Here is a 14,804-nt window from a genome sequence, read left to right as displayed (position 1 = left end):
GAGCATGTAGTTAAATTCAGTTGAATGAATTCATAAATATATCAAACCAGCCCGGCATCTCTCTTTTTGTTGTAGATTGTGGATACAATCCCATTTCCTTTTGTTATAATTGAGTGTAGTAGTCCTACTTTCACATGAGAGCATGCGAATCAACGTTCTGTGATCAGATCAGGCATTACACAGAACCTCTAAATAATGAATAACAAGAACACAATCTTTAAATGGGACACAGAAACAACAATAAGCAACAGAGAGGTTGTTGCTTACAGATACAAAACAGCAGACAACATATCAAGAGAAGTAGACTACTGACTTCCTCAAACTAATTGTAATGCCTTTCACTTTTTTTCAGATGTGAGATGAGAGGAGGGACGTCCCTCTCATGTCTATGTATTAAGTATAGGGTTGGGTATCATTTGGATTTTTGACGATACACAGAAGAAGAACAGCTTTATATTGCTATGGCAAATTTGAAAATAATCCAACCCTAACTATAACTGTTAATGTATTTGACATGTTCTTAACTTCAATCTACAAATATAAATAAGTGCTACACTCTTTTACATAACAAAATTACATAACGTCTTTCCAGCAAATCATGCATGCTGTGATGATGAACGTGAATATGGACCCCCATGTCTATTTACATTTCTCTTCTCACTTAACATCTTTTCAGCCTTTCATGCTTGTGATGATGAACGTGACCTCCACGTCCTGAATCACATCTCGCAAGCTTAACATAAGTCCTTCCCGTCTCAAGTTTCAAAATAAGAGCCTTGTGCATTGAAAATGATTGTTTCTGTACACTAAATCGCTTCAGAATCTTGACACAGCTTCAAAACGTTGGTATTGTGTGTCCCATCACTACTCAAATGTATTCTGAGAGTCGGCAGGTGCTTCACTAACTTTGTTGTGTTCCTCCCTTTACACAGAACTGTTTTCAAGCATTTGCTACTGTTAATGATGAATAATTAAGGCTCTATCTAAATAGAGCACAACCTTAATTAATGTGCTTAGTAACACCGGTGTTTACTACCTACTATTTCATATTAAATGGCTGCGGGGAAAAGGGTCTATTCTCCCGTTGCGTAAGTGTGGGAATTCATTTACATGGTGTGCTTGGTGTTCAAGTGGTAAAGTCTCGGTAACATCTCTGCTAGGCAACAGGTGATGGCTGCACGTGCTGCCACACAGTGACTTTAAATGTCAGTAACCCTTCTGCACTTTTTTAAAATTTACATTACATTCACATATACAACAGCAAAACAGATAAATAACATAGGTCATAAGCTGTCAGCTACTGCTTTATAGCTGCTCGTCAGTCACTCACCAATCACAGCCCATTCTCTCAACAAAACAACCCTTTAAATACTACCTCCCCCTCACTGATCCCTGCTCAGCTACACTGCCACTAACGCCCTGCTGCCGGCAACTTGCCTCCACCCCCCCCAGCCTCCGCCATTTAGCACTGAGATGTTTGTGGTAAATGGCATTCATCTTGAAAAAATGTATCTTGCCTGCTACACCCAGTGGGGGGGGGGGTTTGCACATGCACATGCTGCTTGGCTAATCCAAGCATAACGGTATTCCCATTTGTGCAATAAATGGTGAAATCATGACAAAGTGTTCCAGACTTTTTTTTCCTACTTTTTTCACTCTGTTTTTTTTTTTTTTATGAGCAATGTAGTGCAGAGGAAGAAGCACAAGAGTAAATCGAGCAGAGACTAAAGACCCACACATTGGACCAGAAGAACAGGTGTTCAATGTTTCTGATTGAACCAGAGGCCCTGAGGGTGAAGAGGTTTGAGAGCCAACGCTCCGAGGCCACACGAGGAGGAGGAGGCCACACGACACGTTGTTTCAAGGCACTACAGCATCAGTTTCAGCTTCTGCAGTGAGAAGTGCAGGCTTGCACTTAAACTGTCCCAGAGCCCAGTTCACCGGTGCCACAGGCCCTGGAGTATCCAGATGCAGATAACCACCATCCACAGGCCCAAGCTGCCTCCCCTTCGGAAATAATACATCCATCCACAGGTCCAACAGGTCAGTCTCGATTGAGCCATAACTAGAGAAATTGACAAAGATTATTAAGAGAGTTGCAGTGGCATGTCGGTGGCCAAAATCTGACAGGGACTTTCAATTTATCCCACCGTTGACTGGTAAAGCCAGAGGTGCCTATGTGCATATGGATGATGGTGGAAGTTAAAAAATAGGATAATAACCCTTACAGGGAGAGGTTCCGCTCCATAAACATTGCACCTGGAGAGAGCCCAAAGGAGCTGTATGTCCGGCTAAATTAGCTTTATGGGAAGTGGATCCAGCCTATAGATAAAACAGTTGCAGAAATTGGTGAAATCATTATTATAGAACAACACTTTAGAATGTTCTGCCCTGAGCTTGAGGTTTTGATTAAGGAGCATGGTCCTAAATCAGTTGCTGAAGCTGCCACCCTGGTTGACGTGTGTTTGTTGCCACCCGCAAAAAGAGCCAGCCATGGAGCAATGCCGCCTGGAAGACTGCTTAGGACACATCGACGAGCTTATTCAACTTCAAAACCTCCTAGTAGAGCACCAATTTGTTATCTGTGCGGACAAGAAGGTCACACCAAACCACGTTCCCCCCAAAAATCCAGCTTATCTCACTCAAATGTGTTTTGTTCCACGTCAGAAGATTGACTTTAAACCTATGGGTAATCAGTCAATTAAAATGACCACAGCGCAGATTAATGGGAAAATCCTTAAAGCACTGACCCTTGTGCACAGGCAATATGGATCAGCTAATGTCATCCGCACTCTCGAGACAATTCCCATCTGTAAAGTTATAGTGTGGCTATTAAAAGAGCTAAAGCAAAACATGCAGATGACAATTCCCCAATCCTCAGTACCATGCCTATGGTGTTGAGACTCAATCCAGGAAGTATCGGAAGCCATGTAGCCAAAGAAGGCAAGATAAATCCAAACACACTGTTCTAAAACCACCAGTTGAAGATGCTCCAGACAAGCCCTTGGGTTTCCAATTTCCTACAAATATAATTCAAATGCAGCAAAGTAATCCAACCTTGTTCACCTTCTTGCTGAGCTAGACAAAGGGAAAGAAAGGGGATCTGTACCATCAGCATGGCCAGGTTAAGCAGCTTGAGGTTCCTCAGGCGGCCTGAGATGTAATATTCAGCTTGGGCAACTATGGGCTGCCAACTCTTGAAAGCAAGCTGCTGACAAAGTGGCAGGGGCCTTTTGAGGTGCAGAGGAAACTTGGACCCACCGTAAGTGTGTGCCGTGTGCTTCATGTTAACCTTCTCAAAGAGTGGGTTCCAAGAGTTGAGAAGGGAGCATAAGTGTTGCTGATTCGAGGTGTGGATGAGGAAGAGGAAGCTGATGACCATTACTTACCTTCGCCAACATCCGCTGACCTTGATTTGAGCCATCTCTCTAAAAAAAAGCAGTCTCAGGTGAAACCTTTACTTAATTCAGAAAATACCCAGGTTGCACAAAACTGGTGGAGCATTATATTGTGTTGACAGATGATGCAACTGTGAGATGTATGAGTTACAGGACTCTGGAGCGATTCCTGGTGTCACTGAAGAAGGTAGTGAACCTCATGCTGTCTCTTGGAATCATTCAACCTTCAACAAGTGAGTGATGTAATCCAGTTGTTTGGTTCCAAAAAAGGATGGAAAAAATATATTTTGCATAGACTTCAGGCTTAATTTCAAAGTTTGGTTCATATCCAACTCCACGAATTGATAATCTCCTTGAATTCCCTGAGTAAGAACCCAGTTCTCCATAGTCAAGAGTTGTATTAAATATATGTGTTGCAAACCGACGCAAAGAGAGGAACGTTTCTCTATCATCACGCTCACAGTACTGTTGTGAAGTAGTGCTGGTGGTAAAATGTGTGCAAAGCAAATTGCAACTTGTTAATTCAACTTATTTAGAATTAAAAATCTAGTAATTTTAGTAATCTCAGGCTTTCATCAGCCCCATTGGTCAGACTTTCAGAGAAAGTGAATAATTTTATCATGAACTAAACTTTTATTATGCAGTACAGAAGAATGTTTTTTGGTGGTTTTATTCCTTTAAAAGTGAGAAAAAAAATATTTTACACATGAACAACATTGATATGGCACTTTTTTGTCATGGTACAAGTCAAATAAAAAAATGTTGTTTGCAGAAACACATATTATCACAAATCAAAACATAAATTCAAATTTCCAACATTAATTCATTTTGTGGCATTTGTGGCATAATTGAAAAATTGTTTAAGAATTTTTCTCATCTGAGATTTGATAAAACAATAAAGCCTGGAAATAAAAATATCAGCGGAATAAAAATTATCGTCCAGTTGCTAGCAGATGTCTAGTAAAACGTCTTTCTTTCCATCTTTGAAAAAAATGGAAAACATTATCTCCAGCATTCACAATCAGACCCAATGAAGAATGAAGCAGCACACCAGTGCACAATACAAAAAAGATTGTGCTGGTCTCCATTTATACAGCATCATGGTTATAATCAGCATATCTAAGCCACTTTGAGAGCTTTTGTTTGGGCTGGGGTGTGTTCAGCTCAATGCTCCCTGCATCAGCAATCTGTACAGTCAGAGCTTCTCACACAGTCATACACACACTCCTTCCCCCATCACTTCACAAAAGGCCACCCTTTGCCCTGACAGCCCCTTCCCCCCTTCACTTGCAGCCGCCCCCTTCCCCCAGTGTGAGGAGCAGGTGCTAAGCCAGACTGTCTGTTGAGGTGAAGAGACAGCATGGAGCACGGAGGCTCCCCAGAGAGGAGCAGAGAGAGAACACCAGAATACAACACCACTGCCACCACCCCCACATGTCCCCTGTCCCCCCTGAAGATTACCACCAGCTTGTAGACAAAACACTTCAAATACAAATGAGGTTTGGTGCAGACCGAGACAAGCGTAAGATTGCTGCTGGACTGAAACAAGATATTAAATGAACCTTTCTTACATTGAAGCCTCAGCCAAACACAGTCCCACCATGCAGAATAACCCTGTCAGCTCCAGGCAACTCTCTCTGGTTTTGGCAGTTTTGAATCTATAGCAATTGAGCATCATGTCTCAGCCTCCGAAAAATTGGGCTTCAAAAAATAAAGGGACCCTTATCACCAAAAGGTCTCTTGACATCTTCATCAGTGTTGTTATCTTTTAGCTAGTTACTAATTGTTACTAGGGGGCTGGCTGGAGAAACTCCTTCACATACAGCCGCTCAGGAGAATGTCAGGGGATTATCCAGAGTTTAGGGCATGTCAGAAAGCAGCTACCGAGGCAGCCAACATCGGGGCATTAATGCAAGAGATAAAGGCTTTTAGAGATAGATGGGAGTCTCTCTGGTCTGAGGAAACACTGCCTGCAATGCAAACACTTCAATTCAGCAAGGAACAACCACCAGAGGAGAAGGAAGAGATCCCACGATGGGACCTCACACCAGGAGATACAGGCAGTATGAACAACAACATGCTGACCAAACACACACCTGCCCTACCAGCTTCTGCTCCAATGCTCTGAGGCTCAGAGTCTGAGCCAATGTTAACACCTGGAATTGACCAGTGTTATCAACACTTTTATCAAACTCCTCCAAACAGCAGATCCAGCCACTGATTGCAGCTCCTCTGCTTTGCTTCAGGTGGGATTCACCCGAAGAGGAATGTAAATCAAATTTCCCCTATATGAACAAAGAAGTGTTCAATACTCTTCCGCTCTCCCCCCCCCCCCCCCCCTCTCTTGACATCTGCTTTGTGGCCTCCAGCTGAGCATTTACTCTTTAGATGCCTCCCTCCACTTCCACTCAATTACCTCTGTGTCAGCACAACAATGGCCACCAACACAGTCTTAAATTACGTGCTTTATCTTATGGTTTATCATCCACCCAAAAGCCTTAAGGGTCAGCATCAAGACAGAATCAAGAACATGTTCTCTATGCTGTCTGTTACCATCTCTGTTGTTGCATCAGACTGAATCAGACTGAATTTGGGCTAAAAATAGAACAGGTCCATCTGCTGCTGTCTATCCCGCAAAACATCAGCAAAGAGCCCCTGGATGTTAAAACTCCATTCTTTGGATAAAAGCTTACATATTTTGCCTCTTTTATCTTTTTTCTACAAAAGCCTATTAGAGCCAATGTGGAGGGGAAACGCCAGGGGAGGGGAGTTCTTTTCAGAGAAGAAAACTCATATTCTCTGAGATTACTAAGTCATAAACTTTTGAGAAAAAAATGTGAGGTTAAAAAGTCAAACAAGTTTGTGCTTAATTATTGTGCAAGTTCAAGAATCCAGAGAAGTGGTTTATTAAAAGATGAAATGAGCAATGTCCAAAACAACAAACACAAGTTGACTATTCTGCCCAAAACATCTCACACTGTACCTTTAAGTTTATTTAGAGACATTCATTTTTTTTTATTTAAGTCAAACTACTTAAATACTGTACCATGGCCCTGTTCTTTAATAAATGATAATAAGAGAAATATACAAATAAGGACCCCTTATCAAACATACACATTAATGTTATAATTCCTATTGTTTTCAATCTTTGAAATACATGAATACTGTACTGTGTACCTGAATATAAGAAGTATTTTTTACATTGTCTGGAGAGGTGTATGCTCAAATAATACATTGGCAATAGTGCAAACAAAAAAACAAGTGCAAGGTAATATTGCATGTTGCTGTTTAAAAACAGGCTAAATGTGTACAACCCCGATAGAGAAGCACCCTCTACAGTACAATGTGCATCATGACTGTGCCTGATGTCTGGATGTGAGTAAATACTCTGCTCTCCTCTCTCCACTGGATCAGGATGCAGACATTTGATAATGATAATCCATCAGAGTCAGAGACCGCCTGTTTGTTCATTTCTCCTGCCCTGCTCTCTGCTGCACTCTGGTGGACACTGACAGAGGCTGCACTCTGTGGAAGAGTAATGACAAAATTCAGTCCCCACACTAAATATAGACACTGGAGGAGAGAAACTGTGAATAAGATGAAAACTCTCACAACTGCAAAGCTATGTTATATCATTTAACATATACAATTATTACAAATGATTGTAACTGGTTGAGATGGAACTAGTTTTATCTTCAGTTTCAGTTGGGTTGTTTATTGAAGAATAATTCATTACATGTGATTCACTGATTATATGTTTTTATGTAAATGATTCATCTGTAAAGTTGTTCAATAATGCAGTGGAGTAAAAACAAGAACATTCACATCTGAAATATAAAGAAACAAAGGAATGGCAAATAGTAAATGTTCTTTATTTATGTAGAACGTTTCTTATCTTGATGACCACTCAATGTGCTGAACAGTACAGTTTTTGCCCTTCACCCATTAAGACAAAGCCTATATCCATACAGTGCATCTATGTGCAGCACTTTCTCTATGAGAACAGCATGGCGGTCAAGGACAAGTTGGGGTATATCTTGCCCTAGGACACTTCAGTATGCGGAATGGGGAAGACTGGAATTGAACCACTGGCCTTCTGGTTAAAGGAGAACCTGTCTATTCCCTCAATAAGTCACAGCTGAAAAACTTGGATAAAATGAAATATATGTACATTTTTGGAGTGCTTGCCCTGTGATTTGTAGTTATAGATTGTGTGCTGCATGTTGTGCCCTGAGCTTTTAATATACACTCTGTGTTGAAGAGGGAAGTTAGATTTTATAGTCAATGTTTTTCATAAAATTATACTCAGTTCACATGTGTGACTTTTATGTAATTTTGAATGATTTACTGAACTTGTGTAATTGTCTCATACGTAGCTTTTTGGCATTCAAGAGGTCTGTTAAGCAAGTGACTCAAGTTCACACATTTTCAAAATAAAGGCTACTGTGATTTAACTCAGTATAAAGCATTGCAGCAACAAAACAAACATTGTGCATTCACTTTAAAGACAATTTGCTAAAGAGAAACTAATTCCATAAATGCTGATGCGATGGTTTGACCCAGTTACTGACCACTGCTGCCGTTTATCAGAGGACGCCCCCACTGACTGCTACAGAGTGCTGGCCGCCTTTTAATTCAGTTTTTATTCAAAATACTACATGTCCAAATCGAACCAAACTCATACCAAGTGTGAAGCAGATGAAATGAACAGTTCTGGAAATATGCACTCCACATACAGACAGATGTTTATGGAACTAGTAGGTAGATTATACATGTTTACACTTTAACGATATATATGGAGTGCTTGTGCTTGAGTAACTGTTTTTAATCACTACCCATTTCTGTTTGGTCTACTTTCAGAGGAACACCAAACAAACAAACAGGTTGAAAGTATAACCTGCTTGGTGGAGGTAATTATTGAAAGGGTGAGAAAAGCATGGCCCCATGCCTGGGCCAACACATCACTACACCCGTCCCTGAGGTCCACTTAAGGTATAACTTTCTAAAATGTAAAAAAATTAAGCAGCTGAAAATACTGCCAGTGATGTAGAAGTGTCTAGTACAACATGGCGTCTTTGGTAATGTGGTTATGATGTAACAGAGCACATGTCTGAGAAGGGCTTTCAAACCTTCAACACTCAGATAGTAACTGCTCCTCTCTCAGTGAAATATGTTCTGTGTGAACCTCAGTCATACAGAGACACTGCTCTCCAACGCAAACCAATAAATCACCACAAACATGAAGAACATTATCACATAGTGCACTACACTGCATATATACAAACATGTTGCCTTTCTGTGTACTACAGTGTCATACAGCTGCTGCCTTTGGAATCACACAATACTCTTTGTAATGTCTCCTCTTAAATTATCTCCACCTGGATCAACTTTGTTTTTAGGCAAATGAACATAGAAGGAAGAGTATGCTGTGTTTGTGAGAGGTGTATAGACTATACACAAGTGTGAAAGCAAAATTTAGCACTCCCACACCTCTAGAACGTTTCCATTCGCACTTGAATAACAGCATCACATCTGCTTCCCAGAGTACACCTCAGCAGTAAACACACAGGAGGTCATCTGTGGTCACCTCCACTCTGTGGCAGCTGAGTCAGAATCAGCTCTTATAGGATTAAAGTGGAGTAGGTCACATGAACACACTTGTTACTCAATCGTCTGAGGCAAAGCATAGTAATATAAAGTGAATTTTACCCAGTTCTCTCTGTCTCTACCTAGAAGGTCATGTATTCTCACTCACCATTATGTCACAGGTCAACGTGAAGAGGACATCAGCAGCCGCAGGCCCAGGAGCGTGACAGTTCAAGCAGGAACAAACAAAACAGGAGGTTAGCAAAGTATCTGAAATGACATGCTGATAAGATTCATATTTACAATTTTTGTGGTTGGGTTTACAACAACTTACTAAGACAGACCTGGTTTTCTGACCTCTAGTGCAGGAGTGGGGAACTTTCTTTCCTATCAAGCCTGTAATGACTGGAACTGCTTCTTTGGTGAAACGTCTTATGTCAGACGATAGCGATGATGACAATGATTCTGATGATGATGATGATGATGATGATGATGATGATGATGATGATGATGATGATGATGATGGTGATGGTGATGATGGGGGTGGTTTTAGACTTAACAACTTGCTCAAACAAATCTGCACCTTGGTAGCTTCAAACATAGCTTGTGATGACAGAAATGATTCCCTCACTACTCACTACATTATCTGCCTGTGTAACACTGTGAACGTTTCAGAATGTGGTCTTGTGAAAGTTGTAACTCATCCAGTTTAGCTGCATGTTTCCAGCTGAAATGATGCCACTTAAATGATAATTGTAGCATACAGGTTATTGTTATATACAAAATATAAAATACTTTGTTGCAGCTGAGATGCAGCTGGTTGTTGTTTGCTATTTGTTTTTAATTTCTATGTAAATGATGTGTACGCGGTGTCTGTTGACAGTATAAGCATTACCTTTTGCAAATTGCTGTAAAGTATTCCCTCCTCCTTCAAGGCATCATCAGCAATTAGTCAATATCAAACTTTCCTCAAATAATTGTCAACTGAAGTCATGCAACCTCTTGTATACAGTGAACTTACAGCCAGACAATGGGTTCAGAGTAAACCATCCAAGAGTATCCAAGTATTTGGTCTGTTCTGCAGCACGCAGGTTGCTCACTTGTATGTCTACACTAGTAAAAGACAAGTATAAGTGTAACAGGCAGATCTGTTTTTCAAGTTTACTTCACTTGAAGTATTGAATGAATTTACTGTTACACAATAACAGCCCATACATTGTCTTCTATTGACAAACCATATCTTTATCTAGCATTGGGGCTAATTTAGCAACAATAAACTGCAAGATTTAGCTTTATAGCAGCTCTCAGCTCTGTATTGTATAGAATGATAAGGCTGTTGATTATCTACTCGCTCTGTCTCACTGACTGTTTGACAAATAAACATAAATTCTAGCTGGTCTTAAAGCTACAGTATGCACCACTCAGCAAAAATGAACTGTCAAGCTGCAGCTCCACAGTCAGTGACTCCCTTCTGCTCTGCAGCAGTCAACTGAGCTGTGATGCATTCAGTGTGTTGCCGTCAGTGGAGTCGCAGTGCATCCTGATGGACAAACAATGCACTGTGTATAACTTCTTAGGTTTCCATCATCAGAATTAATATAATTTATTGTTATGTATTAGCCAATGTAAATGCTAATATTATTTTGACTGGTAAAATTGAAACACAACATGTAAATAACTAAAACAGAAAATACAGAAAAATACTTTTTCTGTTTCATTGCTGTCTGTTAAACTACTGTGCTAACCCACACAATATTGTATCTGTATTTCCTGAATACTGCATATCAGTGGTAGAAAATGTACATCTGTCTCCCTGTGAACCTCTCTACTTTCTCTTTTTCATCTGGTTCTCTTTCTTGTACATACACAGCAGAGTGCATATGTGTGAACAAAATCAGAAACCAAAAAAAGCATCATTAAATACAACTGTCCCAGAAGCAAATATCAGCGTTTATATACAAGTGTGTTTCAGTCAGAGACACAAGCTGGTCAAGGTTTGATCCTTAACCAAATGCATAAATAAAGAGTGGAGAGAGGCTGACATACAGTAGCTCTAGAAAATATTCTGTCCGGACTTTGGTTGAGATACTCAAGGAGGGAAAGCGACTTGTCAGACTTGTCAGCATTGTCTTGGTTTTATGCTTCAGGTCATTGTCATGCTGACTGGTAACTGTCGCCTCAGTCTCAAGTCGTGTTGCTCTGGAGCAGGTTTTCCTCAAGCACCCCCTCTCTGTATCTATCTGCATTCATCCTTCACTTAGATCTGACCAGTTCCCAGATGCCATGATGCAGCCACCACTGTACTTCCCTGTGCTGATGGTATTAGCTAGGTGATGAACAGTGTCAGGTGTTCACCAGACATAGTGTTTGTAGTTTAAATTTTGTGTCATCCGTCAAGCGAATCTTTTTCCTCATGCTCTCTTTAAATGCCTTTTGGCAAACTTAGAGCAGGCTTTTACTGGCTTCTGTCTAGCCACTCTACCATAACGGCCTGATTGATGGAAGGTGCTGAGATGGTTTTCTTTCCAGCAGGTTCTCTTATCTCTGCAGAGGACTTCTATAACCGTCACAGTGACGTTTGGGTTTTGACAGATGGAAAACTCTAAGCTGAGTTATGCTGGTTCCATATTTCTGCCATTTCACAATTATTAAGGCCACTGAGCTCCTAGAAACACTCCAAGCTTTAGAAATGGTTTTATACCTAATTTCATCACAGAGGTCCACAGAGAGTTCCTTGAACGTCATGACCTGGTTTTTGGGGTTGAATACTGTTTGACGCTGCTGTGTCTTATTTCTCAGTGCCATAACTCCATTGTTGTTCAGAAACAAGATACAAAATGAGCCACAAAATTGCACTGGGTGACATGTTATTTAATTTACCATGAAGACAATGTATAGCCCAGTTGTCTGTTACACTCACTACAGCACGAAATGGGGATTAAATAGAGAGGCCACAATTAAAGCATCACTTCCTGTTTAATAAACGTTAAATGACAGTGGGCAGCTGTTTCAGAATTATACAGTTTTTTAGATTATAGGATAAGATATTGAATATCCCTTGTACATTTGAAGGTCTACTGCACAATTTAGGTTGCAAACTACCAGTAGATGTAAGCAGGTGTTAGTGGCCACCAGCAGACATAACTTCAGTTGTGAACCTGAGCGTCATCAAATGTTTTGGCCTTGTAATCGTTGATACAGGTCGAATTTGAGGGTACGCTGAGGCTAAAGGTAAACCTGACTGGCTACTGGCTTGTATGGCAGTACTATGAAAGTACTATGTGGCCTGCTCAGTAGATCAGACATCATTACCTCTATGCCTTTTTTTAAAAAACGCTTTCCCATCTTAGAACATAGGATAAGATGGGTAATATCCCTGGTATGTTCTACCACACTAATTAATGCCTATCGCAAGTTGATGTTATCTGATGTTAGTGACCACCAGCAGATGCTAGGGACATATCTTCAGTTGTGTACCTTGATTAAAAATGTTAACTATATATTTGCTTTCAAAAGATTCACATTTCCAGTAGGAACAAATGAGTTCAGGGGTTGTGAAGTCAGAACAGAAAGTATTGAGACACAGGTGACATATTGTTGGTCTGGGTCAGCATATGGGTTTTTTAATCGGCTGCATCGTTTGACCAAAAATGACCAGAATGGGCCTTCCCAGATGGTCACTGAGCAGGCCCTCACTGTACTAAAACTAACTAGTGGACGTGTCAGGTCCTGTCAGATATTAAGACTTGAATCTTACTAGTCAGACTATGCTCATGGAGTTGCCTGTTTTATTGTATTTGGAGAGGCAGTAAGACAAATGTCCTTTCTTTTGGAGACATAGAAGTTAAAGTATTTAACTTTTGTATTCTGTTTTATTCTACGACACAAGTTATCAAGGAATAGTTCAATGCCGCATTTCTCTTGGTCTGCGGGAGGCTACACCTTCTCTTTTCAGGAGGAGGAGCATGTCCTATCTTCTTTAAGGGTCTTCAAAGTACCAACCTGAATGGAGGATTACTGATAGTTTATACTTTGTGGGAGTAAAGTAGCTGAAGCTCTGTCTGCTGCCTACAAAGGGCAGCATCCAAATGCCATAATCAGAATTGGGCTTTCATCATAATCACCAACAAAAAATATTTCTGCTGAGTATCATCAACAGGATTCCTGTTCTTATATCTGTAGTGCTAACGTTTTCACCAGCAGCACAATCCTCGACTCAGGATATGCCATGGACACATGCAGTGGATGGAGTTATGTTCAGGTATTTATGGTATGCTGGGAACCACTGTTCCGCTGACACCTCATATCTACAGAGCCTCTTACAGAAATGACACTTTACAATCATCCTATCTGTTGTTGGAAAAACAGGAAATCACCGATAGGCTTAAAGCTGCATTTCTTAAAGTTGAGGAATTTGTTTTTTTTTTTACTGTTGTGCTTGACTAACATAACATTTGCTTTGTGAATAAGAGTAGGCTGGATTTACCAGAACAAGATAATGATACATAAACAGGAAGATTTGAAACTGTGTGGTATTTGTCCATAGACAAAAATGATATTTGTCTCATCTCTCAATGGAATTTGGAAGTTGTTTAGCATCGAATCCTCTCCTGTCAGCAACATCATGCAGCTGTGACAGGTAACTGAAACACATCCATTACACGGGAACTTTTACTGTCACTCCTCTTTAACAGGCCAAATTAGTACATAAAGGCTCTAGAATATTCCTCCTGCCGCCCAGAGACAGTCGGTGGGGCTGCCTTCAAACTACTGCAGCAGTTGCATATTTACAGTCAGATACAGCAGAATATGAAACAGCACCGCGTCATGTAGCTTGGTCAACAGTTACAGCACCTGAGAGCTTGACAGCGGCTCTGCACCGCTTCCCCCGCTGGTATCGGTCCTTTCCATCCGCCTGGGCTGCTTGGATTTGGGATCAAATCACCTGCAGCTCATCGCTACGACAGACAGCGGTCCGCCAGGCACCGCGGAGGAAGAGGAGGAAGAGGAGGAGGAGGAGAGGCAGCCTGGGGCTCGGGAAACGCTGCGTCAAGCTGCCACTGTTAGACCGGAAACATGGACGCTGCCTCCAAACGCCTGCAAATAATGCAACTGTACAAACGTAAGACAAATGTGGTGATGCAGGTGGTGGGGAATTATGGCGGTCAGCAAGAGGGAGCTCTGCAGCTGCTTATTGTCACATTTGTGCACAGTAGCAGAAAGTAAAGTCAGAGGTGCAAGTGGGCAGGAAGTAGGACACACACGCATATATATATATATATATATATATATATATATATATATATATATATATATATATATATATATATATATATATATATATATATATATATATATATATATATAAGACAGTACATTTTCTCTTAGGGATGGATGCACGTGGACTATATGATCATATTCCAGACACATCAAGGATTCCTCCCCTGACATGGATTAAATCCTACAAACTCATCTCCTCTAGTTATATGGATATGGATGTAACTCTATAATTTGCCCCAGTTAGTGTTTGCTGGTGCAGTGCTCATTCTAAAAAATGCCTGTTTGCTTGCCCTGTGTTAATGCTCTGGAGTCGACTTCAGAGTTATTCCATGGCATTAGTTCTGCAACAAACGTTTTATGGTTTGTGTGCTAGACCTTGTGTGCTGAGCCTTTTCAATACAGTCTATGGTGCAGGGTGAAGTTAGAACACTTCATGTTCGTCCTACCTGATTTATCAACTCTGTCCACACACGTGTCCAAATCGCACCTAACCTTCTCCTGGAATTCACAATACACGTGCCAAGTGTGAAGTCGATAAGC

General features: G+C 40.8%; 1 protein-coding gene across 1 annotated transcript in view; it reads right to left on the bottom strand.

The window, feature by feature from the left end:
• epb41a (erythrocyte membrane protein band 4.1a) overlaps positions 1 to 14,175 on the bottom strand; it is a 68,151-nt gene extending 53,976 nt beyond the window's left edge. The window contains exon 1 of the mRNA XM_034601142.1: positions 13,839 to 14,175. The gene's annotated coding sequence lies outside the window, so the exon portion shown is untranslated. The remainder of the gene's footprint in view (positions 1 to 13,838) is intronic.
• Between the last annotated feature and the right edge of the window lie 629 nt (positions 14,176 to 14,804).

The sequence above is a fragment of the Hippoglossus hippoglossus genome, chromosome 11 (genome assembly GCF_009819705.1).
Source record: "Hippoglossus hippoglossus isolate fHipHip1 chromosome 11, fHipHip1.pri, whole genome shotgun sequence".
In the NCBI taxonomy this organism is placed as follows: domain Eukaryota; kingdom Metazoa; phylum Chordata; class Actinopteri; order Pleuronectiformes; family Pleuronectidae; genus Hippoglossus; species Hippoglossus hippoglossus.
This window is presented reverse-complemented; position numbering and strand designations above follow the sequence as displayed.